Here is a 24,917-nt window from a genome sequence, read left to right as displayed (position 1 = left end):
TTTCTTGCTCTAGGCATGCATGAAGGTGAAGCAAGATTACAAAAAGGAACAGTTGTGTTGCAGTGTGGTGTGTTGCATATAACAATGAAAACAAATGGCATAAACATGACTCTGCAATCCAAAGAGACCATCTCCTTGGTTGGGAAAAAACAAGTCTCCCTGGTGCTCATACATGGTTCGCATGACACATCAATTAACTGCAGTGCAACAAATTGTTGCTATAATTACAACTGCTTCATCATAGCAGCAAATCCCAAAAAGTTCAGCTGCATTCCAACAACCTCCAGCCTCCCAGTCAACCCTGGGATGAGTTTTCCTAAGGAGTGATAAACCATATAGTACTCCTTGGGGAACTAAAACACATTCTCCCAATTTGATTCTGTGTAGTGTTTTTCAAATCCAAACACATCATCTACTGAAAAGGAAAGATGTAGTACATGAAATTTATATGATAACACTCTTTGCCTCTTTGATGCAAAATAGGAATGTGTTTTTCCCTCTTCAGAGGCCCTACTTTTGATGGCTGGATGAATTTTTAGCATTAATCCTCAAGAATTCCATCAGCTAAAAAAGATGCACCTTCAGCATCCACCCACTCATTTTCTGCCGTGTGAATTTTTTGTTTAATAAACTTTAGCACAGTTTGTATGTCTCAGTAACACTGTTTAGTAGTCATGGTGACAAAACTCGGGTCCTTGGCAACCCATCAATGATGCTGCACATCTAAGATGACTAATCCTAAAAGATTAATTTGGAGAACTCATTTGAATACTTAAAGATATGCAGGTGTGACACAGAGCCCCTTTGAGATTCACTAATCTGTCAGCAATTCTTGTCAGGCCTGAGACACTCACTATATCTCACACACTGCTGTCATGATATTTATTTAAAAGGGGACACGTAATATATCATTTGAAATCTAACACCACACCAGTCACTAATGCCACTGTGAAATGCTTTTAACAATTCTTTGGTGAAATTATGTGTATTTGCTGGTATGTCCTAGAGACTGTAAACAGACAAACGAGACAAAACAGATTCCTTTTATTTAATGGGAAAGAAAATATGGTGGCAGACGCCTAGCCCGGAAAGAGGGTTCTGACCTGCTAGTGGCAATTCTCCTGCAGTTTGTAACGGGGGAGGTTTGAACCTAAGAGCATCCCAAGGCCAGCGAGCAAGGGGCTCCCTCTGACAGATATCTTCAGCTGGCTTGACCAGTATACCCCGACTTATTAGCGTTATGATCTGTATCTAAAAGTGCCATGTACTATATCACTGGAAAATTAATAACAGACTGGTGATTAATCTCATTGTGAAATGTATGTATTAACATGCTATGTGGAGTTATGGATGTTCTCTGTATTTGAATGAAGTAGAAAAGAGGTCTGCTCAGCTCAAAAATGAAAAGCAGGGTGGCCAGTGACAATGGGAATGCAATTTACATATGCAGCAAACAGAACCATCGAAGTTCTCAAGATTGCTGGGGAAGCAGCCTGTCTAGATCACAAAGTAATGTCTATTTGACAATGAAAGAAAATTTACATGCCAGGTTAAAAAAAAAAAGCCATCGTGAGAGGAAGGGAAGAAGATGACCACTTAATCTCGACAGGGAATGGAGATGGCAGCTCCAGGAAGACTTCCTGCTTCTTGCAGCGAGGTTAGTGTACTCAGAGAGATGTTTTTCAAAGGTTTACTGGACTATAAAGGGAGGGGCAGAGAATCCCTAAGTTATCCATCACTTTAGGGACTAAGAGGCCAGAGCTCTTGAGATGGTAGAGCAACGGATCCTTCAACCAAGAGGGCTGAAGTCTCCAGTATTGCAAACCCCAAATGTTAAAAAAATCAAGAGTCAGGTTCATCAAAAATCATGAGATTATGTAACAATAATAGATTTGGTGTTCTTATTTGCCATCTGCTTTTTGAGCTTTTAGGGTGCATCGGGATCACATTCTGAAGCTTCCTCAACAGCCACCAGGGAAAGAAATTTATGGGTTTTTTTTTTATGAATGAAGGCTGAAATCATCACATATCCACTTGACTCCAGAAGCTGGGGCTTTAAGGAAAACAATTATCATGATACTGATGACAAAATCACAAGAGTTGGCAACACAGTCTCTGGAAATTGATTATAAGCGAGAATTCTGCTTAATCGAACATTTGTAACTGGCTGAAATTAAGTTTTAGTCTTAGAAGGGTACTCCTACTTTTGTTTGTTTGTAACCCTTTCTAACCTTCTTTATTCCTTCTACTTGGTATCACTCAACCTATGACTTCTGTTTAATAAACTAGAAAGGGCTGGAGTGAGATCTGCTGGCTTCTGGGGTCCACTTGTCGGACTTCTAGGCTGTAACATTTCAGTCTTTCAGGTCTTTGCTGGCACTAAAAATTCATGGCCACCACTTGAATTAGTGCCCTGGGGGAGTCACCCAGCGAAAAGAGCCAAAGCAAGTATAGAGTGATAACTTTGCATGGCTGGATCGGCTCGGCATTGTTAATGGTGATGTCTTTTTCCCCCCGCACAGATTTTGTATTTCACTTCTAGAACCATCTGCCACTTGGTATTTAACGCACAGAGGCAGGAGTAAATTATTAGTGGCTTCTGCAAACAGACACACCCGCAGAAATCACTTTGCCTGGAACTCATTTCTCTCTCTCTCGCTCTCTTTTTATTTTAAAGAAAAAGTAATGGGCACAAGTGGTTGAAGACAGCGTCCTACTCCACCCACAAAGTACAAGAATATAAGCTTCAGGTTATGTGATCCCAGAACCCTACACAATTATTTGCCTATTATTGTTATGATTATTCAAAAGCATTTATATTATGCTAGCACCCAACTGCCCCAAAGAAAGATGGGAACACAGAGAATACATGATTTCCCGGTACTCACACAGGGTACAGCTACACAGAACCCCACTGCTCCCTTCCATGCTGTAGGGCTAAAAATTGCAATGCATTGGGCTCGGGCTGCAGCCCGGGCTATGACAACTGCCAAGGTGGGAGGGTCTGAGAGCTCAGGCTCCAGCTTGATCCCAAATGTCTACACTGCTCTATTTAGCTCTGCAGCATGAGCCTAGGTCAGTTGACCCGGGCTCTGACGCTTGCTGCTGCAGGGGCTGTTTTTTGCTGTGTAGACATACCTACAGGGTCTGTGGAAAAGCTGGGAACTGAACAGAGTTCACCCGAGTCCCAGCCCAGTGCTTTAATCACAAGCCCATCTTTCCTAATTGCACTTGTCTTCCAAGAATGATAGCATTTCTCTGTGCCTACCCAGCAGCCAGAGTGCGGAGTGTGTGAAACCTGAAGTGGCAGAGTGAAGGCAGTTTCAATCAAAGCTTCATTTTAATACTTCACAAAATCCTAATTGCATGTATTTATCCGGGATTATTATTGTTTTTGAAAATGGAACAAATTCTCAGGCACGCTGTAAAGGCACTTGCCACTGCAGTCAATACAGAACCCAAGTGAGCATAAGAAGCTCTTTGTTTTCTGTGTCATTTTATTGGACCTTCTGCTCCTCCAGGGATGACAGAGTTCACACAGAAGTTCTCTCCAGACATACCACATTATACTTCTATCACAGAGCAACAGCAGCAGCAATAATGATTATCACGAACAGTAATAACCTACATTTCTATAGCACCTATAACAACAAAATGCTTCACCAACACCACATACAGTGTATAGGGTGACAATATTTTCCCAAAGGGAGGTTCCCCTCCCCCACTGCAGGCGGGAACACCCATGGTCCCCTCTCCACCCCGAGCAAAGGGCCAGCCCGAGCCACGCCTCTCTCCTGAGCCCTCCCTCCCGCGCAGGGCTGGCATCGCCATTCACCCACTGAGGTCGCACATGACTTTTTTGGCAAAACTGGACATTTGTCCTGTTTGCTCTTGCCAGCTTATCATCAGTTGGCAAGAGTAAACGGGACAAATGCCCAGTTTTGCCAAAAAAGCCGTGATGGCCATGACTGAGCTTAAAAAAGGGACTGTCCTGGCCAAAATGGCACATATGCTCACCCCAAGTACCTGCTGAAATGCAGTCAGTACAACATGCTGAACAACTGTGTTGGGAAGGGGACATTTTGGTCAAGGATACTATTCTTGTGAACCTGGCTTATCCACCTTTGAAAGATAAAGGCTGGGCTGCACCCGTAATGGCAGGGGTGTTGGATATTTCAGACCTGATCCTAAAATCATCAAGATGCATCTCCCCCTGGTTCCTTCAGTGGAAATGGGAGGACATAGCTCTTACTATAGAAATGCCTGTGGGTACCCATAATTCCTATTCAAGGCAACATTTTCAAACTTGGGTGCCTAATGTTAAGATGCCTAAATATTGATTTTAGGAAGCTAAGCTTAAACACCCAACTTTGAAAATTTTGGCCTTTATGTCTGGAAACTGCACACACAATCTATTGATTAGAACAAGAGTATGAGAATCAGGGCTCTATTCCTTGAATCACTATGTGATCTCAAGTAAATTGCTTCACGTCTCTGAGTCTCAGTTCCCCCATCTAACACTTACACAGGACACTAGAAGTGACTCATAACAGAATGCGCATGAGACCCTTAGACAGCAGCTGCTACATCAGTGCAAGGGGTTGCTATAAATCTCCATACAAGGAGTGAAATCTTTGCCTCATTTAAGCCAATGGGAGATTTGCCACTGATTTCAAAGGGGCAAGGATTTCACCGTGTGTGTGTAAATTGTAGAGTGAATAAATAAAGAGGACGAAAGATTGCTAATGCAGAAGCACGGTGCCACTTTTAAACAGGTTAAAAAATTCAGCTGATGAGGTTAAAAAAAAAATAACAAAAAGCAACCCTGAAGATGGAAGAGGAAAATTCTTCCCACAGCACTTTGTGCCGTCACACTGAAGGCAGGTCTGAGCCAAGGATGAATGGAGCCAGAAGAGTACACAAAGCTTCAGCTTCTAATCATCACTCATTTTTAGCTTTGTGGACTTGAAGAGGAGGACAAGCAATCTAGAATAGATCCTCAATTCTCTAATGCTTAACAATGGCATTGTTACATTTTCACTTGTTTAGAAAACCATCAACAAAAAAGCTGCACTGGTGTTAAATGTGCGTGCACCAGACTTCAGCTCTATGCAGCTTAAAGCAGTCATGAAAAGAGGGGCTCATAATGAAAAAGCCACCATCCTTTTAACTCTCGCTCTGCTACAGGAAGAAAAGCTTCTCTATAATATTGCACAGGAAGTTGTCTAATTTTGAACGGATAGTGCACAAGTAGTTGCAAAGTCATTCCACGTGATGTTTTACATGTGTCTTTCTCGGAGTTCCAACATACATTTGAAACTGAACTGTACAAAGCATTTGAAAGGGAGTTGCGTGGAACAATCGGTCATTAGGAGGAGGAGGATGTGCTGCATGCCACGGGAAGAGGTGGGATAATAGGCATTATCCAGAGGTTCTCAAACGGCACTGCACCGCGACCCCATTCTGACAACAAAAATTACTACACAACCCCAGGAGGGGAGACTGAAGCCTGAGCCCACCTGAGCCCTGCCCCCCTCAGTGGGGGGGGCCAAGCGATTCAGCCTTGGGCACGGGGGCCTGTAACCTGAGCCCCGCCACCCAGGGCTGAAACCAAAGCCTGAACCCCATCACCCAGGGGTGAAGCCCTTGGGCTTTGGCCACAGGTGGTGGGGCTTGGGCTTCAATTTTGGCTGAGGGCAGTGGGGCTTGGGCTTTAGCCCCGAGCTCCTGCAAGTCTAACACCAGCCATGGCGTGACTCACTTTGGGGTTCCAACCCAGTTTGAGAACCGCTGGTCTTATCCATTTCTAAAATTCTACGTAGCAGGGAGGAAAGAAAGATTGGAAAAGGGGGACAGAGAGAGAGAGAGAGAGAGAGAGAGAGAGAAAGGGATGAGAGGTAGGAAAAGTAGGAAGCAGGAAGAGACTGATATAGTGTCTAGGAAAACCCTATTTATTCCTCAAAGTCTGTAAAAGAACCTTTATCTGAAAGGAGAAACCTTGAGAGGACACTAGTTAAATGCTTCATTGAATTGGAAGTTATCTTGGAGTATATTTTTTGTTGGCACCAACAGCCATGATATAATAGCTATTATATAACAGCATTACAGACAAAAATATTCTGTTTGGTTTGGTAAAGCATAACATGTAGTTGTCCAAACAGAATTCCTCAAAGCATGGCTTAAAAAAAAAAAGAATCTCCTTACTGGAGAGTTGATCAATAAGTGCATTTTCCATCAAATGAGGGAGGCAAATCCTTATAAGAAAATCAAATGGAGTAAAAATATTGTTGGTAAGCTTGCTAGTACTTCCCTCTCTCGGCCAAACTCAAACAGAATTAACCATTCCTAAAATAGAAATTCCGCTAAAGCTTATCTATAGTTTAAAGCCACATACTGGGATTTTGTGCATACGCCAAAATTCTCAATACACAAGGGTTTTTAAATCTCCTGATGATGGCACAAAAAAGTTATTTTTAAAAGGAGGTGAGGAAAAATTGCTACTGAAGGAAGTTTCTTTGCCTTTTCACAAGATCATCTCAAATCTGTATTCCTCAAATTGCTCTTTAAAAAATTCACAGTTTGTATTATTCTTCCTAACAGCTGTACAGGCTGAGCAACAGGGACTAATACTTCCAAAACTAGGTGTTACTTAAAAAAAACAAAACAAAACACACCAAAAGAAATAAAGCTTTTCAAAGCCACAAATATTCCCTATCCATCATTTTACATCTCTGGACCTAAAAATTGCAGCATCGGGTGCTAAACTCAGCCTCTGAATGTAAAAATAAAAATCAGCCCAATAGCATGACATGTGCGCTCATATTACACCACTGACTTGTGAAATGGTTTTGTTTTTGTTTGTTTGTTTTTTTGTTATCCAAACAACACAGAGCCTCTCTCTCTGACAATCACAGCAGTGAGAGTAACTGTCTTTTTAGGATCAAGTCCTATGAGCTGGTTCCAAGAAATACTGAAGGAAAAATCATATGACAAATAACTAGTCCTTAGCTAGCAAGCTCCTAAGGATCCTCCGCTCTACCACTTCATCCTCCAAACCCCACTTCTCCCCCCATCCAGAGCCTTGCAATGCCTCTGCTTTGATGCTTCAATGACTGGCCCTAGGTTTATAAATAAAAACCAACGCTCCGACAGTTAGATGTGAAGGAGACCAGACAGGCACAATGCAGGTTATCGCACAGTCTGAAAAACCTAACATTGAGCAGAGAGAGAAATATCAATGCCATTGCTCGGTATACACTGAGCAAAGCCAGAGCGAAGCTGTTTGGCATTAAAATCTATCATTGCACAGGGAAGACATTGTTAGGGGAGCCATTGCCAGTCAGAGCTTTGCAGAGAGCAATCACGGTCATATGCAGGAGGAATGTTTGTAGGGTCATTTATATAAGCAAGAAATGTACAGCTGAACCTGTAAGGAACAGCACAGGACAAAGACAGTAGCATCGCGTGTACAGAGAAAGAGCCCCCCAGCCTGGCAGGAGAGTATGCAAAATTACAGGTTTGGTCCAAATTATGGGGAAGAGGAAGATCAAAAGCATTGAGGTACATTACTATAGGAGAACCGTGACGTGACATGACATACCCAATAGCCTCTGCCAGCTCTAACCACTATGATTAGGGCCCTACCAAATTCACAGTCCACTTTGGTCAGTCAAAGGATTTTTAAAATAGTAAATTTAATGTTTTCAGCTATTTAAATCTGAAATTTCACAGTGTTGTAATTGTAGGGGTCTTAACCCACAAAGGAATGGTGTGGGGGGGGGGGAAGAGTTTGCGGTACTGTTACCCATGCTTCTGCATTCCAGCTGCTGACGGCAGCGCTGCCTTCAGAGCTGGGCAGCTGGGAGAGCAGCGGCTCCCAGTCAGGAGCCCAGCTCTGAAGGCAGAGCTGCCCCCAGCAGCAGCAGCAGCACTCAAGTGCAGATGGCATGGTATGGTATTGCCACTCTTACTTCAGCGCTGCTGCCTGCAGATCTGGGCCCCAGAAGTAAGGATGGCATGGTATGGCATTGCCACCCTCACTTCTGCACTGCTGCTGGTGGGGTGCTGCTTTCAGAGCTGGGCGCCCAGCCAACAGCCGCCGCTCTCTGGCTGCCCAGCTCTGAAAGAAGTGAGGGTAGCAATACCATGACCCCCCTAAAATAACCTTGTGACCCCCCTATATCCACCCTTTGAGTCAGGACCCCCAATTTGAGAAACGCTGGTCTCCCCCCGTGAAATCTGTATAGTATAGGGTAAAAGCACACAACAGACCAGATTTCACGGGGGGAGACCAGATTTCACGGTCTGTGATGAGTTTTTCCATGGCTGTGAATTTGGCAGGGCCCTAACTATGATCTTGGGTAAACAACAACAACAACAACAGAGAGTAAAAGAATTTGACAAAAGCTGGTGCAAAAAGTTCCTCAGGTTTTATTTACCTAAATATGTATCACACACATTATAGCAAGATACTTCCATTCCACAGTACTCTACACTTGGTCTGTGCTAACCACTGAAATCACAAGGTAGTTTATTGTTAGAGATTGACAAATATTAGAGAGGCACATCTCAAAATAAGCAAGAGGCCAGTGTTTTTGTTGCATTTGCTTTGGTGGTCTTCTCCTCTATAAAAGCTACTAATGAATTTTTAAATATACGATCACTCACAGCACTGAGAGATGAAAAAGAAAAACCCACCTCAACAGAGACAAAGGTTTCTGGTTCCGAGGATCAACAAATATTCATAGGTCATTTCAAACCTGCACAGTTCAGCAAGAGAACAGCCCCAGGTGCAGCGATAAAGGAATTTGACAAAGCTTGTGATGGACGGTTTCTTCTTCTGTAGCGATCAAATCTCTTCCTTACAAAGCTCTTATTTTGCAGGCAAGCACGCAAAGTGGCACAACCCCTAGGTCTGTTCTAATTAAACCCAACTGCATGGCTGTGGATGTGTATCAATATCTGTTCATGTGCGTGCATGCAAAACGGGAAAGGCATCCTTGGAAATCAACAGCAAACATATGGGCTGGGGGCTGTTTATCAAACAGAAGATTGCAGCTGGTATTGCAACACTTCTGTCTTAGCCTGCAGCCAACCTCCCGCTGTAAACCATGCAGGAACAATGAAGAGCCATTTGTCTGTCTCCCTGCTGTAGGGAGTTACTGAAAAAAGGATGCTTAATTGAAAAGGGAATAAAAGAGTACATGGATTGGATGAACTAACTGAACTCAAGGGAAGGGTTTAGCTAAGAATGACATTCAGGGTTTGTCTAAAGAAAAACACTTGAACCCCTAGTAGAGAAGTCCCTCTACCACCAACCAATCCTGACCCTCTCTTTTTCTCTCTCCAGCTACCCTATCAAGCCAAGCCAGTGGTGGTAGTGTGGGGAGCAGCTACAGGTTCACAGGCAACTCCTTATTTCATCATATACAGCAAAAGCTTCTTGTAGTGAACCCTGATAGTGTGTAACCCCATTTATAATACTATAAAAGCTCCACAATGTTCAATGTTTTTTAAATAGTATATCAGAAGGGAGAGTAGTCAAGTGATGGGCACAAGGACTGCTGGGTTCTGTTCACAGCTCTGCCACTGGCTCACTGTGTGACCTTGGGCTAGTAACTTAACCCACAGGGCCAAATTCAGAGGTGAGTATTTCAACTAGTGACTTATACCTTTGCCCACCCTGCTCAGTCTGTATGTTGCAATACCAGACTCAAACAACTTAATCAGTCTATAATTTACATAACCCTCTGAATTTGTCCCACTGTGTCTCAGTTTCCTATCTGTACAAGTGGAACAGTAATGCCTCTCTGCCTGAAGGGAGTGTTCTCAGGCTTAATTCATTCATGCTCCCAAAGTGATTTGATGACCAGTGCTAACGGGATGGCAAAGAATTATTAATCAACTATTGCATTTTCCAGTCCCAGTGACCCTCTTCAATCATGAAGCTGTATTATTAAGAAAAACGACTTCATTTTAAGTATGGGGCCGCTATATTTAACATAAAAGTAAAACATATTCAACTCACATAAATGGTAAGTAATAAATGAACAGCATAAAAAGATGAAGTTTTGCAAAAAAGATATGAACTATTAATCAAACAGACACTTTGCAAGACTTGACTGTGAAATCGCTAATGATCAGCTGCTGACACCCAACCAAGGGGAAACGGGAGCTTGGTTTCAACAATACAAGTTTTTAAACTCATTCTAACTGACATGAAGGCTGCTTTGGTAATTGAGGCACTGGACAGGACCACTCAGCAGAGCAGGGATCAAATCCTGTGTGATCCTGGGTAAGTCGCAATCGCTCTGTACCTCAGTTTGATATCTCTAAAGTAACTTAACTTTATAAGGAATAATGCTTCCTTTCTCCCACCTTCTGTCCATCTTTACTGTTTAGACCTCAAGCTCTTTGGGGGGTGGGGAAGAGGGGCGGGAGCTCTCTCTTCCTATGGGCAGGTCTAGACTATAGGGTTAAATCGACCTAAATTACACAACTACAGCTACGTGAACAACATAGCTGGAGTCGACGTAGCTTAGGTTGACTTATTGCGGTGTCTACACCATGCCGGATCCTTGAGATCCTCAGATGAAAGGGCTTACACAAATCAGTGTTATTACTAGTCTGAGTATCCAAACTTCTAGGGAACACCAAATACATTCAAATAATCTGCGATCTAAAGACAGAGACAGATCCACCCATCAACTGAATCATCTATCATCACAGAATCTGAGTGCCAAATATTTTAGCAAGGGATGTTTGGATAATTGGGATTCTTATGTACAAAGGACACCCAGAAATATCATATAGAGACCTACTCTTTTCCCCAACTGCTAGAGATTTTGAATACAGCAAACAATCAGGATGGCTGCTGTTAATTATTAGCATTACAAGAATACCTAAGAAGCCCAATCAGGGCCTTCTTGTGAAAATGACAGTATAGTCAGGTAACTAAGAAGTTAGTTCCTGCCCCAGGGAGCTTACAGTCTACATATCAGACAGGATACAACAGTTGGATGAAAGGTGTGGGAGGTAGCAATCAAATGAACAGTGTTAGCAGAAAAGCCAAAGGCAGAGATTGCTGCCTGCCAAACCAGACTGGAGTCATTTGATCTTACTGACTCTGCACCTTGGATTGTATCACCTGTACTACTTGCCCGACATAAGCTTTTTCCAATTATTTATATGTAACCAAATGTGTTAAAATGTGAGAAAAACTTCAGTGTTCTAAAGCAGAGCAGCTGTTTGTTACTTTAATTTGGGTAACTTTTCCACAGCCTCAAATTCTCATTTGTCAAGACATCAAGGGTGTGGGCCTGTCCAAAAATGGGCCTACTCCAAAGGAGAGATTTGGCACAGGGCTCTATCAGACTGATTCAGGAGCACTCAGTTATCTCCTTGCTGTCAGTACAAGGAGGCCCAAGTTTGTCCAAGTGTGTGCGCCCAATCTGAGCATGGGCCCAACCACAAAGGTGTAAGCCCATTCCAGGAAGGTACACATGCATAGCAACGTGTGAGCGCACATTCCTGACTTGTACCCATGCACCAGTCATTGAGCACACACAAGACAGGAGGTGCCTCAAAGCCTAGATAGGAAGACAGATTTTCATCAAGCAGAGACTTGAGCAGCTCACTCCAAGGCTACTCCAGAAGATGCAGCCAGGCAGAGGTATTATTATGTATTTTATGTATTGTGGTTGCATGTAGGAGCCCCAATCATGGCCCAGGACCGCACTACACTAGATGCTGTGCAAAGACAGAACACAACCATGGCCCCTGTCCCCAAAACTCTTATTAGCTAATCTGACACAGTAGGACAGTATGGACTAGAACATTTTACTCCCACTAAAATAAGAATGAGATGGCACTTTAGGTCACTACTGAGACTCTTCCAGGCAAGAATGGATTAAATTAATCTTAAAAGATGAAACAAGGAGGGGAAAATCACCTACTTCCAGCGTGCTTCAGGGAACCAAGAACTAAAATGTCCCATGATGGGATTTTGCAAATCTTCAAGGCTAGCTCAGGAATAGGGAAGAGAAATGGTCACGTGCTCTTTGGACATCAACAGCAAGATTAGAACCTACTGACGGAGAGGATTCTTCAGAGGAAGAATAGAGACTGATGAGTAATGGGGGTGCAGAACATGAGCCAGTATTAGCACCAAAGTGTTGCCTTGAGATTAGGCAGGAGAGCACCGTCAACCAGAGTGATGGATTTGTCTGGTATGAAACAGGTATCGAACTATCACAAATGACCATTTTGCTGCCCACCTGCACTGTTCCATTCTGCTTGGTGTGCTACTTAGGATGCTTGGAGCCTGGGTTTGTAGAGACATCCTTCCCTTTCCATTGCAAAGACTATACAGGGCCAGCGGAAGCTTTAACTTGCGCAAAATGACACCAGTCCTGAGCATTAGGGAAAAAAAAGAGCTAACTACTTCCACTCTAACCAACTCCACTGCTGCTGTGAAACTCCATGCGACACATGGCATGAAAGGGAGTACAGAAGTGACGCGTGCTGATGAACAAAGCCATTGTGTCTGCCATTGGATTTACACGATCTCTTCTTTAGGGTAAATGAGTCTGGATGCCTCCTGAACTGGATTGGTCACATCTTGGTCATTTGCCTCTTCTGCAAGACTTTTCTTCCTGAAGGAGGAACCAAGAGCCCCACCTTCACAAAGCCCTAACTGTGCTGGCACTCACATGTCTCCAGGATGGCTTCTCAAGAGGCTGTGTTTAACTGGGATGCTCTGGCTGCCAGCGTACCCCAGGATGAGGAGGTCTTCCTTGTGCAGGATCCAAGACTGTGGAACATACTTCAGCTCAAGGGGAGGCTAAACCTAAGTTTTGCTACATTCAGGGCATGCTGCAAGAACTCCATTTTTGCACAGTCATTTTCCACATGGAGACTGACTCTTCTGATACAAAGCTAGGCAGATGGAGAGAAGGAAGAGAGCACTCTGCTCTTTTGGGGGCCATTCCAGGCACTAATTAAATGGCTCCCCAATTCTAATCTCCGTCCTTGGGCTCCTCATTCAATCTCAGTCCTTCCCCCACTTCATCGCCTGGCTTCAGATCCCAGTCCCTGTTCTCCTCCTGCACCTTGGCTCATCGGATCTCCTTTCCATGGCCTGCTCTATTCCCACCTCACTTGCTCCTAAGCCCAGTCTCCTTGTCCAGCCAATCCCAGCCCGTCTCCTTTCTCCCCGGCTCCTTGTCTGATCTCAGCTGCTCGCCTAAGCCAACTAGTTCACCCGCAGCCCCTGTGTTTTTTTTTCCATTGACTCCTAGTCTCTCCCCTCCCGACTCCCAGTCCTGTTTCTTTCTCCCTGCCCCCTCCCCAAATGCCAGTCTCACTAGAGTGCTTGTCCCCATCTACTACTTTCCTTCACCTCTGCTTCCTGCTCCACACTGCCTGGGTGGCAGCAGGGGAGCAGGATGAGGGGTACAGAGAGCTCATGACAGAAAGGCTTTCTGCTCTCATTTGCAGTGCCTGGCTTCGCCATACCCCAGAGCAGTCACTACACGGAAAGTCCTTCTTAGCTTCTGTAGACCTGAACTATAGGATGTGACGTGCAGTCTGGCCAGCAGGAGGAGCTGAGAGAGGATAGAGCATGAAATTCTCAGAGATTTTAGCTGTTAAGTTCTTGCAGGTCTCTCTCAGCATGTGCAAACTTTGATTTTTCAAAAAGCTTTTAAATTACCCAAGTTTGGGTGGATTTTCACAGGCATGGCAAAGGGCACGTGGCTGACACAAAGGCCACCTTTCAGCCAGATTTCAAGTCTTTTCTCCAAAGCATGGGTACCATAGGCTGGGGGAGGCTGTGCCTCCCCAAACAACTAGGTGTGGCCCTGCCCAGGCTCCGCTCCCAGATGTCCCCTTCCCCCGACCTGCTTCCCACTCTGGTGTGGCTCCAGTCCTGCTATGCGGTGGCCCCAGTTGGTGGTTCACATGCCACCCGTGCATGGGGGCACTAGAACATTTCCAAAAAAAAAAAAAAATAGGTCACAAGATTCCCACCCCAAACTTCCAAAACAATTCAGCCTGAGACAGACACCCAGCAGAGACATCAGCCCAGACAGTTACAAGTTTGACAAAGTTATAAGCAACTGAAAAAACAGGGTTTTATAATGGAAAGTGTCAGACAACCTTAGTAATAGGCAGTGCTACAAACCTCACCTATAATCATCTGTCTTAAACTTCTGCTGATACAGTTCATTATCTTATAAAACAAACTGCTCCAAGTGAACCATGACACTAGTGTGCATGATTCTCTGGTTGCTCAGGCTATGAATGTTTAAGATGCAATTAGAACTAAGGGTAGAAAATAGCCTTTGCAGAATATTTCTCAGACCATTAGTTTAAAGAATTTTCCACACAATTTATCTCTGGCGTTTTATAAGTACAAGAGCCTTCTTTTTATCACGCGCTTCCCCATTCTGCTAAGTTGTACAAATTTTAGGCAGAGTGGCTTAGGCCTCTCATTTAATGAGCTTCAGTGATTTGGGCTCTTATTCCAGCACCTTGCAAAACCTGAGAGAACAGTAGGTCACAGCGAACCTACATTAACAATAGACTGCCTTGTTTTAGTCCCCTCAATGGAAAAAGGCTGCATTAATTTTATTCTGTAAACCCCACAGAGTTTCTTTCTCTCTTTAGCCAAACTATTTAAAAGCTGCAAACATAAGCAGGGAAAACAACAGATTTATTACCCTATTTAATCATCACAGAAATTATACCGTTTCTAGTTTCAGAGTAGCAGCCGTGTTAGTCTGTATTCGCAAAAAGAAAAGGAGTACTTGTGGCACCTTAGAGACGAAAGCTTATGCTCAAATAAATTTGTTAGTCTCTAAGATACCATTTCTAGTAACTATTCAATGGGCTATCCTGTGTGCTCATTATAAAGCAATCCTTTAAGCCTGCATAACAAACTCGAGTGTATAACAAACTCGTATATTAAGCCTCTTTTCCTTGTAGTTACCTTTGAAATAAGATGCCTTGTTATGTGCTCTATTTAATACCTTTCCTGTCACCTAGAACACACCAGTTGCAATGGTTGCTTTGGAAGCAGAACTCGCCAGCATATTTAAATAGACAATCTGTTTAGTTTTACAATTACAGTCTGTATTGTTTAAATACAGGGTTTGAAGGAGCTACAGAACACACTTATCAACTCCCAAGAAACAGACTGGAAGAACTGTATTTGGAACAAGTTAATAAATAATAAATACTATTTGTACTGAGGTAGTGGCTAGGATTCCCTCTTGTGGACCAGGACTCCATTCTCATGAGCTAATTGAAAAACAAGGGAAAAAATAAAAATTTCAGCAAATTTAAAAGCCATTTTCATCCAGCTGCTTTATAGAACAGGCTGAAATTCTGTTTTATAGAGGAAAAACCCCTCAAAATTTAATGAAAAAAATCATTTGATTTTTTTTAAAACCATTTGCATCGAAGTAAACATTTAAATGTTGATTATCCATTTTAGCCATCTTGATTATCATTACATAAATTTTTTCTCCTGCTGATAATAGCTCATCTTAACTAATTAGCCTCTCACAGTTTGTATGGCAACTTCTACGTTCTCTGTATGTATGTATGTATGTGTGTATCTCTCTCTCTCTCTCTTCTTACTATATGTTCCATTCTATGCATCCAATGAAGTTGGCTGTAGTCCACGAAAGCTTATGCTGTAATAAATTTGGTTTCAGAGTAGCAGCCGTGTTAATCTGTATCCTCAAGAAGAAAAGGAGTACTTGTGGCAACTTAGAGACTAAGAGATTTATTTGAGCATAAACTTTTTGCATCCGATGAAGTGAGCTGCAGCTCACAAAAGCTTATGCTCAAATAAATTTGTTAGTCTCTAAGGTGCCACAAGTACTCCTATTTAAATGTTGAAATCCCTGCCCTAAATCCAGGTAGACCTTCATGCTTACGAGAGCGCATCAACTGGTGCCACACTTCCCCCCATGGTGCCAATTCAGGAAATCCCACTTTGGAAAATGCTTCAGTACTTGCCTGTTCTAGGTCTTTGTCTGTGCAAGGGTTTAAGAGAGAGCTGACAAACCAAAGCTGCCTGCTCAGCAGGAACATTAAACACTCCACTGGCACTTTTCATAAGAGCAAGGCTGCGCCTCAGTTTCCTTTCCCTCCTCCCAACTCTAAGGAGTCTTGCTTTGTTCCCTTTGGCTGCCTCCATCCACCCCAGAAGCAGATACGTTTCAATGTGGCTGTATCTAACTAGATCTTGACTCACATGCAAGTAGTTCATTGGCCTCAATGGGATTACTCACGTGCTTAATATTAGGCAAGCTCATAAATCTTTGCAGGATCGGAGCCCACCGCTTGTAAAGCAATTGCTATGCAAGGAACGTGACTATTAACCCTCCGATCTTCTGGGTGTCTTTCTTTGGAATCGGTAAGTGGGTCCTGTAGTTCCTTCAAACTGTATTTAAACCACACACACTATGCTTTTAAAACTAAGCCATTTTCTGACTAGTTTTCTTTTACCCCATTGTGAGACAACCTGAGTAACTGACAGATTACCTTGAGTTTCCTGAGGACAGAAATACACGTCCCAGTTTGAGGCTTTGAGAGCAATAAAAGTACATACAAACCACTAAGAACAGGAAGCGCTGCGGCATGTTGCTGCGTTCATATAAGTCAAAATTCATTTATACAAATTCCAAAAAACTAATTTGGCCGGAAGGAAAAACCTCTTTTCCCTGTTTAGAGCATGGGGAGGCACCGTAAACATCCTCAGACCAGGCACTTCTGTCCACTCCAAACAGCAGAGCATTTGTGCGTGTGAGGCGGCTGTTTTGATTCCCTGCCCACCCTTCATTGGCAGAAAGAGACAGAACAAATATCGCCAGAGACTATCCACCAAGGTGACCCACATACACCCTCCAGCTGCATTGAGGGAGGTGGCAGTGTTTTCAAACCGAAAACACAACAGCAAAAGGCAGAGGAAGAAAACAGCACTGAAGACACATCCACCCCTCTACCGCACACATCCCAGCTGGATCCTCTCTGCTGCATGTTTCAGTCCCCTTCAAGTAGGCCCAGCTCCTTTTTGTTCATTTTCTAAACCTCTGACTCCAAGGAGCACAATATGACTTGCTCCTCTCTTGTTGTCATTATGCTCTGTCCTCTGACTCCTGCTGCTGGGCGTTCTCTTGTCCCCTCTTTCTTTTTGGTCTTTTGCTGGTTCCACCTCCATCTTCCGCCTAAAACCTTTTGTTTTCCCCACCAATTATCTCTCTTTCTACAACCCTTCCGAAGAGGGGGGAAAGAGGCGGAAAAGACATACAAATTTGAAGTGAGGACTTAGCAGACTCATTTCATCGGGACCCGAGAGATTGTTATTTATTTAGTGCCAACAATCTGCTAGGTCAGAAGTGGGCAAACTACGGCCCACGGGACAGTCCTGCTGTCCCCCCTCTTCCGCAGCTGTACAGGCAGCGTGCTCCTGCAGGGCAACGTGTCTCCGGCCAGGTGGTGTGGCAGCCAGACATGCTGCTCTGAGCGGCACGGTAAGGGGACCGGGTTGTTGGATAAGGGGCGGGGGTCCCGGGGACAGTCAAGGGACAAGGAGCAGGGGGCAGTTGGATAGGGCAGTGATTCGGGGGGGGCAGGGGAGGAACAGGGGGGTTGGATGGGGTGGGATCCCAGGGGGCACCGTTTGAGGCAGGGGTCCCAGGAGAGGGCAGTTAGGAGACAAGGAGCGGGGGGGAGGGGTGGGTTGGTTGGGGGATCTGAGGGGGGCAGTGAGGGGGCGGATAGGAGACAGGGGCCAAGATGTTTGGGGGGGGCACAGCCTTCCCTACCCAGCTCTCCCTACAGTTTTGCACCCTGATGTGGCCCTCGGGCCAAAAAGTTTGCCCACCCCTGTGCTAGGTGCTGTGCAAGACACGTGTAGAGTGGGCTAGAGCTGTGGTTCTCAACCAGGGGTCTGGGGCCCCCGAGGGGCCACAAGCAGGTTTCCAGGGGGCCCAGGGGAGAAAGCCGGGGACCCACTGCATGGGGCTGAAGCCCGGAGCCCTGCCACCTGAGAAACAGCTTCTCATTGCCCCCTGCGGTTTGGTACCTCAGGCAATTGCCCCGCTTGCTGCCCTTTAATGTCAGCCCTGGCTTTTATAGAAGGAAAACCAGATGTTGTGGCACAGTGGGCTGTGGAGTTTTTATAGCATGTCAGGGGTGCCTCAGAAAGAAAAAGGTTGAGAACCCCTGGGGCTAGAGCTCAGGGTGACAGGGTCCCTGAAAGGGACCTACAGTCCACATAGCTGGTATTAGCAACATCTTTAGCCCACTGAGAAGAAGACTTGAACCCAGGTTTATGGAACTGTTTAATTTACACATTTACACTCCAAGAGCTACACACTTATATTTCTTATTCCAAGGATAGTTAATTATCACTGCAGAAATTAGAGAACTGACCAATAGTTTAAATTGGAGGATGGAGCGAGGCAGCTTCAGCTGAAGACGAATCAGTAAATCTTAAACAAGCCCTACAAAGTGCAATTATGCAAACCCTGCTGAAAACAAGCCCAGCAAAAAATTAGCAAAGCTCAGGCTTATGCAAAATAGTAGACCTGCCTATAGCAAGATTCTCAGGGCCATGGTTCTGCTTGCAGGCTGCACAGTGCATGTGAGGGAAGGGGTTGGGGAAAAGGGAAAGTCCAGGGAGCTTTCCACCCCTTTACACAGCTATCATGAGTGCCAAACAGGAATCTTTAATCATGGAAGCAGCCCTTTGGCCACTGCAACTATTCCAACCATGCTGCAGCCGTAAGTTAGCAAACAAGGGTCTTTAATTCAGTTTCCATGACTTTTATACAGGAACATGACACTTATGCAACTGTGACTGTATCTTAAGACATGAAGATGTTAAGGAGAAAGCTGTAAGACTAGTATGAAAAGTGCACCAGCTTGGCAGGGAAATAGCCGCAAGAACCAGGTTTTCACTAGTATTCTTCGGTTCAGGCTCTGCAAGTGGAGTCACAATGGGAGTAAATACTAAAAAATAAACAAATCCAAAGTGATTTATTAATACCTCCCCTATTGGGTTCAGTGAAGAATGGAGGGTGTGGAGTTTAAAGGATTCCAAGGTAATAATTTTCTGCCATCACAGAAAGGAATTTAAAAATAATTGATGCTCAATGATGTTCAATGCTTAAAAACGACCATGAGCACAAATCATAAATCCACATATAATTAAGTTAACTTGATGCTGACACACTTTCCAAATTGGATAAATGACTTGGAAGAACAGTTGACTTGGTTGTTGACTTTTATTAATGCCTGATGGTATACTAAGTGCATCAGGCATAAATACAACATATGGGCAGCTCTGTGATATAATATAACCCCTGACAACCTGCAATTCTCAACTACAGCTAAACCTTTCATGCTTTCTTATTGCCCGCTTGTATCCAAAATACACTGCAGACTCAACCCAGCATGTCCTGTTTACTGGAGCATTTTGATTGAAAGCACTTCTGGATAATTGTTGCAGCTGAAAATAAACTTACTGATGATAAACAAATGGGAGAGAAAAGTGTTTTATCCCAAGGGACACTTGAGTTTTTGGCAAAGACCCTGTCTACATTATAAACTCTTTGCCAGCAAAGCCCCCTAGTGTAGATGCAGCTTATGCCAACAGAAGGAGTTTTTTGTCACCACAGTAATACCACTTCCCTAAATGACATTAGCACTCATCTTTCAGCATGGCTGCATCTACACTGCGGTTTTTGCCAACATAGCTATGTCAGCTAGGGTGGATGTTTTCTCCTCACCAACCTCTCACTGACAGTCATGCTGAGCAAACTTTGTAGTGCAGATCTGGTCTAAGAAAAAGACTGGCAAGCCTGATTCTCTAGAACAGCGGTTCTCAAACTGTGGGTTGGGACCCCAAAGTGGGTTGCAACCCCGTTTTAACGGGGTCACCAAGGGCTGGCATTAACCTTGCTGGGGCCCAGGGCCAAAGCCTGAGCCCCACTGCCTGGGGCGAAAGCTCAAAGGCTTCAACCCTGAGTGTGGGATGGGGGTGGGCTCAGGTTACAGGCCCCCTGCCTGGGGCTGAAGCCCTTGGGATTCAGCTTCCCCCGCACCCTCCGCCCAAGAGCAGTGGGGCTCCGGCTTTGGCTTTGGCCCCGCAACCTGGGGCAGCAGGGCTCAGGCAGGCTCAGACTTCAGTCCCCGCTCCTGTGGTCGTGTAGCAATTTTTGTTGTCAGAAGGGGGCCATGGTGCAACGAAGTTTGAGAAGGCCTGCTCTAGAACAATTATTTTAAGACACTGAGTACCAAGAGGATGTACAAAACTTTGCCAAAAGGCAAATGGAAATGGAGTTAACACAAGTTTCTCATATGCCCCAAATATTAGTACCATATTCAAATAAAAAAAAAACTTTCTACCACTGAAGGTACATTGCCTAATGGAGACCATTCGCTATCTCAGAACACATATCCCATCTGTTGGGAAACTGGAGGTAACTTGGAATGGAATGAAGCTGTCCACGGATGAAGCCCAATCTTGTAATCCTTACTTGGGCAATGAGTCCCAATGAGACTTCAGTGGGACGACAAGGATGAATAAGGTATGCGGGATCAGGCCCTTTAGTTTTGCATCATGCCATGTAGTAATACACAATAGTTCTACTCAGCGGAGAGGGATAGGTCTAAGATACCATCCTTTAGTAACCTGGAAACTGGCATGAACGTACAGTTGATGCATGTTTTAAGATACTTCACATCCTTTCTGAAACCTTTAAACCTTCAGCATCTCTCAAAAGAAGGTTTCAGAGTAGCAGCCGTGTTAGTCTGTATTCGCAAAAAGAAAAGGAGTACTTGTGGCACCTTAGAGACTAACAAATTTATTAGAGCATAAGCTTTCGTGAGCTACAGCTCAAATGGATCAGATGAAGTGAGCTGTAGCTCACGAAAGCTTATGCTCTAATAAATTTGTTAGTCTCTAAGGTGCCACAAGTACTGCTTTTCTTTTCTCAAAAGAACATTCAAACAGCTATCAAGCATTGAGGGTAAAAAATAGATTCACAAAAACCCTATTCAGATATAACTTCCATCAATGATTTCTCCTTTAATCAAGCAGGTCATTTTAAACTTGACCCTACCCTAGAAAAATATGTGGTTTATACTTTCCCAGCTAATTTTTAAGAACAAAAAATTGGGTATCTTTCCAGTCATGTGATTGGTGCCATCATGTAAAATAAAGAAGAAACATTTTCAATCTGAAAAAATTCCAATTATTGTGGCCTCATTTATGAACTTTCTAATCATGAATTTTGGAGTAAGAGGTGCACCAGTGGCAAAAACCCCAGTGCATTATCATACTTCCATCAGATTAGCAAATGATCTGGATATGAAGTACAGTGAGTGCTGCTGCATAATCAGTTCTTTTTATGAACCTGGGACTCACTGACAATAAAATGTTAACATTCCTACCTGGTTAAAGTGATGACTAATCATGGGTTGATAGGGGAATTATTGGAAAATACTAGTATTGTGTTAGAGAAATCCTTAACACCATTTTTCAAGATGTTTAATTTTCAGTAATCTCAGGCAGTCATCTCCAATTTTCAAAAGTAGACATGGGGAGACTTGGATGTGTGGTTAAGGGAAGATCCTGGGAATCAGGAAACCTGGATCCTACATCCAGCGTGACACAGAATTTTTGCATGACCCTCGGCAAGTCATTTTGTCTTCCTGTACATTGGTTTCCTCATACATAAAATGGGAAAATGAATTCCTACACCTCACAGGGATATTACAAGACAGTCAATGTGTAGGCTTGTAAAGTGAAGACGACCCACATATCATCATTGTATTTGGCCAAAAAAGTGGAATACGGACAAAGCAAGTTCTCAGAATAGTTGCTATGTTTGTTCACAGCGGAAAAAAAGGAACTTTTCACACTGTAAGAATGGTGAAGACAGACAAGTCCAGGTCATGCTGTACAGGCTGCTCTCTCCTTCCTCAAAAGATCTTAATCATAATGTATCACTAATAACAATGAAACCTGAAATATCTGAACCTGATCCACAACTACAGTTGCTCAGATTGTTTCCTAGGCCAGGACCCCCATCATGCACACGTGTGCTCTCCTGGACATTGCGACATTTGTTCCCTCAGCTTTACAAGTAAAAAAAAAAAAAAAAAAAGACAGACAACTCCATTTTTGTGAAAACATTCAAAAGATTTGTGTTCTCATTCCAATGTAGAATGAAAAATTTCAGAAGTTGCCAGCAAATGAAGTTGTCATCCTCCAGGCAGTTGTAGCCACAGCTCCAGGACGTGGAGTTTGATCCAGAAAAGAGAAAAGAATGTCTTCCCTTTAATTATAAGTACTGGAAGGCCTCGTCTGAGACTGGCACATGGATGATGCACGTGTCTGTGCGTGCGCACTTGCACAATAAGTACAACACCCTCTCTGAAACGCCCACTCCACGCAGTGCAGTGATCAAATACTGATTCCTTCTCAAGCTATTGTCCGTTGCTATTTGCTTTCAGACAGGAAAGCCCTGCTCAATAGTTTTTCAACATCAGAGTCAGCAGCCAGCTCTCAATGACCCATTTAGTGCCTCACCAATGAATGGTTTTTCCATAGTCTGAAAGGATTAAGTATGTTGTTTATGGTAATTAGGGTATGCAAATTGCAAAAATCAGCAGATTTCCCACCTCCTGACATAATTTTCACTACATATCTTGGCAAGGGCTTTGCTCACAGAGTTTGCAGCACCAGTGAAAGAAAAAGCCCAGATTTTAGTGGGACAGTGCAGGGTGGGTCAGTGAGGCCATATATTCTCAGGTCATTGCTGGGGAAAAAAAAGTACACAATGTATTTCTAGCAAACAAATCAAAAGAAAAAGAAAGAAGTGGATACAGTCTGACTCTTAACACTTGCCGTTCTATCAGCTTCTATTTTCCTATTAAATATTTTGCAACAAGAAAAATTCATCTTTTTAAAAAATAAATGACATTTCAGACAAAATGTTGCTGGACTGGCACAAAGATTCTAAGAGTCCAGACTGTTTCTAAGATTTAGCCAACACATTCCTGGCTGGGTGGGGTTTAGCATGTGTGGCTTGAACCTTGTGGACTGTGCGATCAAATCCCACACAAGATTTACACAAGTATTAAAAGGTATGAGTTTATAAAAACCAAAACAAACACTGTAATTATTTTCTTAAAATGGTGTTCCCCACCCTCCTCAAAATGTTTCTACTTTGCCCAGGTCAGGCAATCAATGATGCTGTTTGCTGGGCAACGTTTTCAAGGAAGATTTAGTTATCCAGGTAACTGATCCAGCCCCAAACCAAAACAGTACAGCAGAACCTCCAAGTTACAAACACATCAGGAATGGAGGTTGTTCGCAACTCTGAACAAAATGTTATGGTGGTTCTTTCAAAAGTTTACAACTGAACATTGACTTAATACAGCATCGAAACTTTACTGTGCAGAAGAAAAATGTTGCTTTTAACCATCTGAATTTAAACGAAACAAGCACAGAAAGAGTTTCCTTCCCTGGTCAAATCTTTAAAAAAAAAACAAAAACAAAAACAAAAACAAAACAAAACAAAAAAACTTTCCCATAATTTTTTCAGTAGTTTATGTTTAACACAGTACTTTTTTTTTGGTCTCTTGCTGCCTGATTGGGTACTTCTGGTTCTAAATGTGTGGCTGACAGGTCAGTTCGTAACTCTGATGATTGTCACTAACTCTGCGGTTCTACTGTATTTTCTAAGACCACTGAAGCCAAAGCCTGAGGGGGCAGCTGGCCAGCCAAAGGGATGACATCCTGCCATCATGCAATCAGTGCATGGGAAGGAGAACATTTCCCCCAGACCCCAATCTGTTCTTTTATTACACAAGAATTGGCTCATACTGATGGCCTTTGCAAAGGCTACCTGCTGCTAGTCTGGACTTCAAAATTCATCTAGCACAGTCCTCTGCATTTTTGAAGTCAAAGACACCCACATAATTAAACTGCTAACTCTACTGTAAGACTAGGCAGAACCTGCTGTACTGGAGGGGTGGCACTGGGATAATCAGATGGAGCTAAGAAGCTCTCAGTCACACTGAAGGGAAAGGCAGACTTTAGGCTAACAAAAAGCTGCTGAAAAAAGACCTCACTGCAGCAAAAGTCAGCGGAAGTTGATAATAAAACTCCGCATGAATGTGCTGAGTTTTATCGCCTCACAAATTCTGGAAATGCAGGTGCTATTAGGGTCTTTCTAGCTGCAGAGAGGAGGGAGAGCTGGCCGGCCTTTCCTTTTAGGCATATCAATGAAGGTTCCCAAGTCTGCTAGCAGCAGATGGTTTTTGTCACTTTCACAACAGCATGCTGATCCTTAGCAAGCCCAAGTCCTGGAAGCCCCCTTCATATCCAAGACTGCTGTCCTAAAGAATAGGCCAGTAAATAAAATTAGAGAACAGTCCTGGGTGGTGCCGAGTTCCCTCAACTCCCATAGAGCAACTGCCACAGACGCACCCCCCCTGTCTGTGCAAGAGGCCAGACAGCAGGGCCTCTTGCAAGTCTGCCCTTTGGCAGAAGAATGCTCTAGCAGTTATGTGGCTAGCTCAATACTTTGGAGACAGAAATTTAATTCTCACACTGGCTTCCTGGGTGATTTTGGGCAAGTCACTTGGCCCCTGTGTGCAGGTGGGCTGGCTGGAACAATCTGTACAATGGGGGTGCTGAGAGCATTGAACCAAACTGTAAACACTCTAGATGATGGAAACCAGTTCAAACCAACGGGTGCGGCAGCACCGCTAGTTCCAGCACCTATCTCTGTGTGCCTCAGTTCCCCGCTGTAAAATGGGGATAATTGCACTGCTCTGCCTCACAGGGATGCTGCCAGGATAAATATAATAAAGATTGTGAGAGACAA

The 24,917-nt window shown here is 43.7% G+C and overlaps 1 protein-coding gene and 1 long non-coding RNA gene across 4 annotated transcripts in view; one reads left to right on the top strand and one right to left on the bottom strand.

The window, feature by feature from the left end:
* The window catches only part of CASTOR2 (cytosolic arginine sensor for mTORC1 subunit 2), a 226,276-nt gene that overhangs the window by 57,758 nt on the left and 143,601 nt on the right, over window positions 1-24,917 (bottom strand). The gene's annotated exons all lie outside the window — the stretch shown is intronic.
* On the top strand, window positions 16,258-23,059 carry LOC122456957. The gene is made up of 3 exons (XR_006276166.1): window positions 16,258-17,066; window positions 20,433-20,606; window positions 21,616-23,059. It is a non-coding gene; the product is annotated as an uncharacterized LOC122456957 (long non-coding RNA).

This window comes from Dermochelys coriacea, chromosome 17 (assembly GCF_009764565.3).
Source record: "Dermochelys coriacea isolate rDerCor1 chromosome 17, rDerCor1.pri.v4, whole genome shotgun sequence".
NCBI classification, from domain to species: domain Eukaryota; kingdom Metazoa; phylum Chordata; order Testudines; family Dermochelyidae; genus Dermochelys; species Dermochelys coriacea.
The sequence above is the reverse complement of the archived record's forward strand: the minus strand, read 5'-3'. Positions and strand labels throughout refer to the sequence as shown.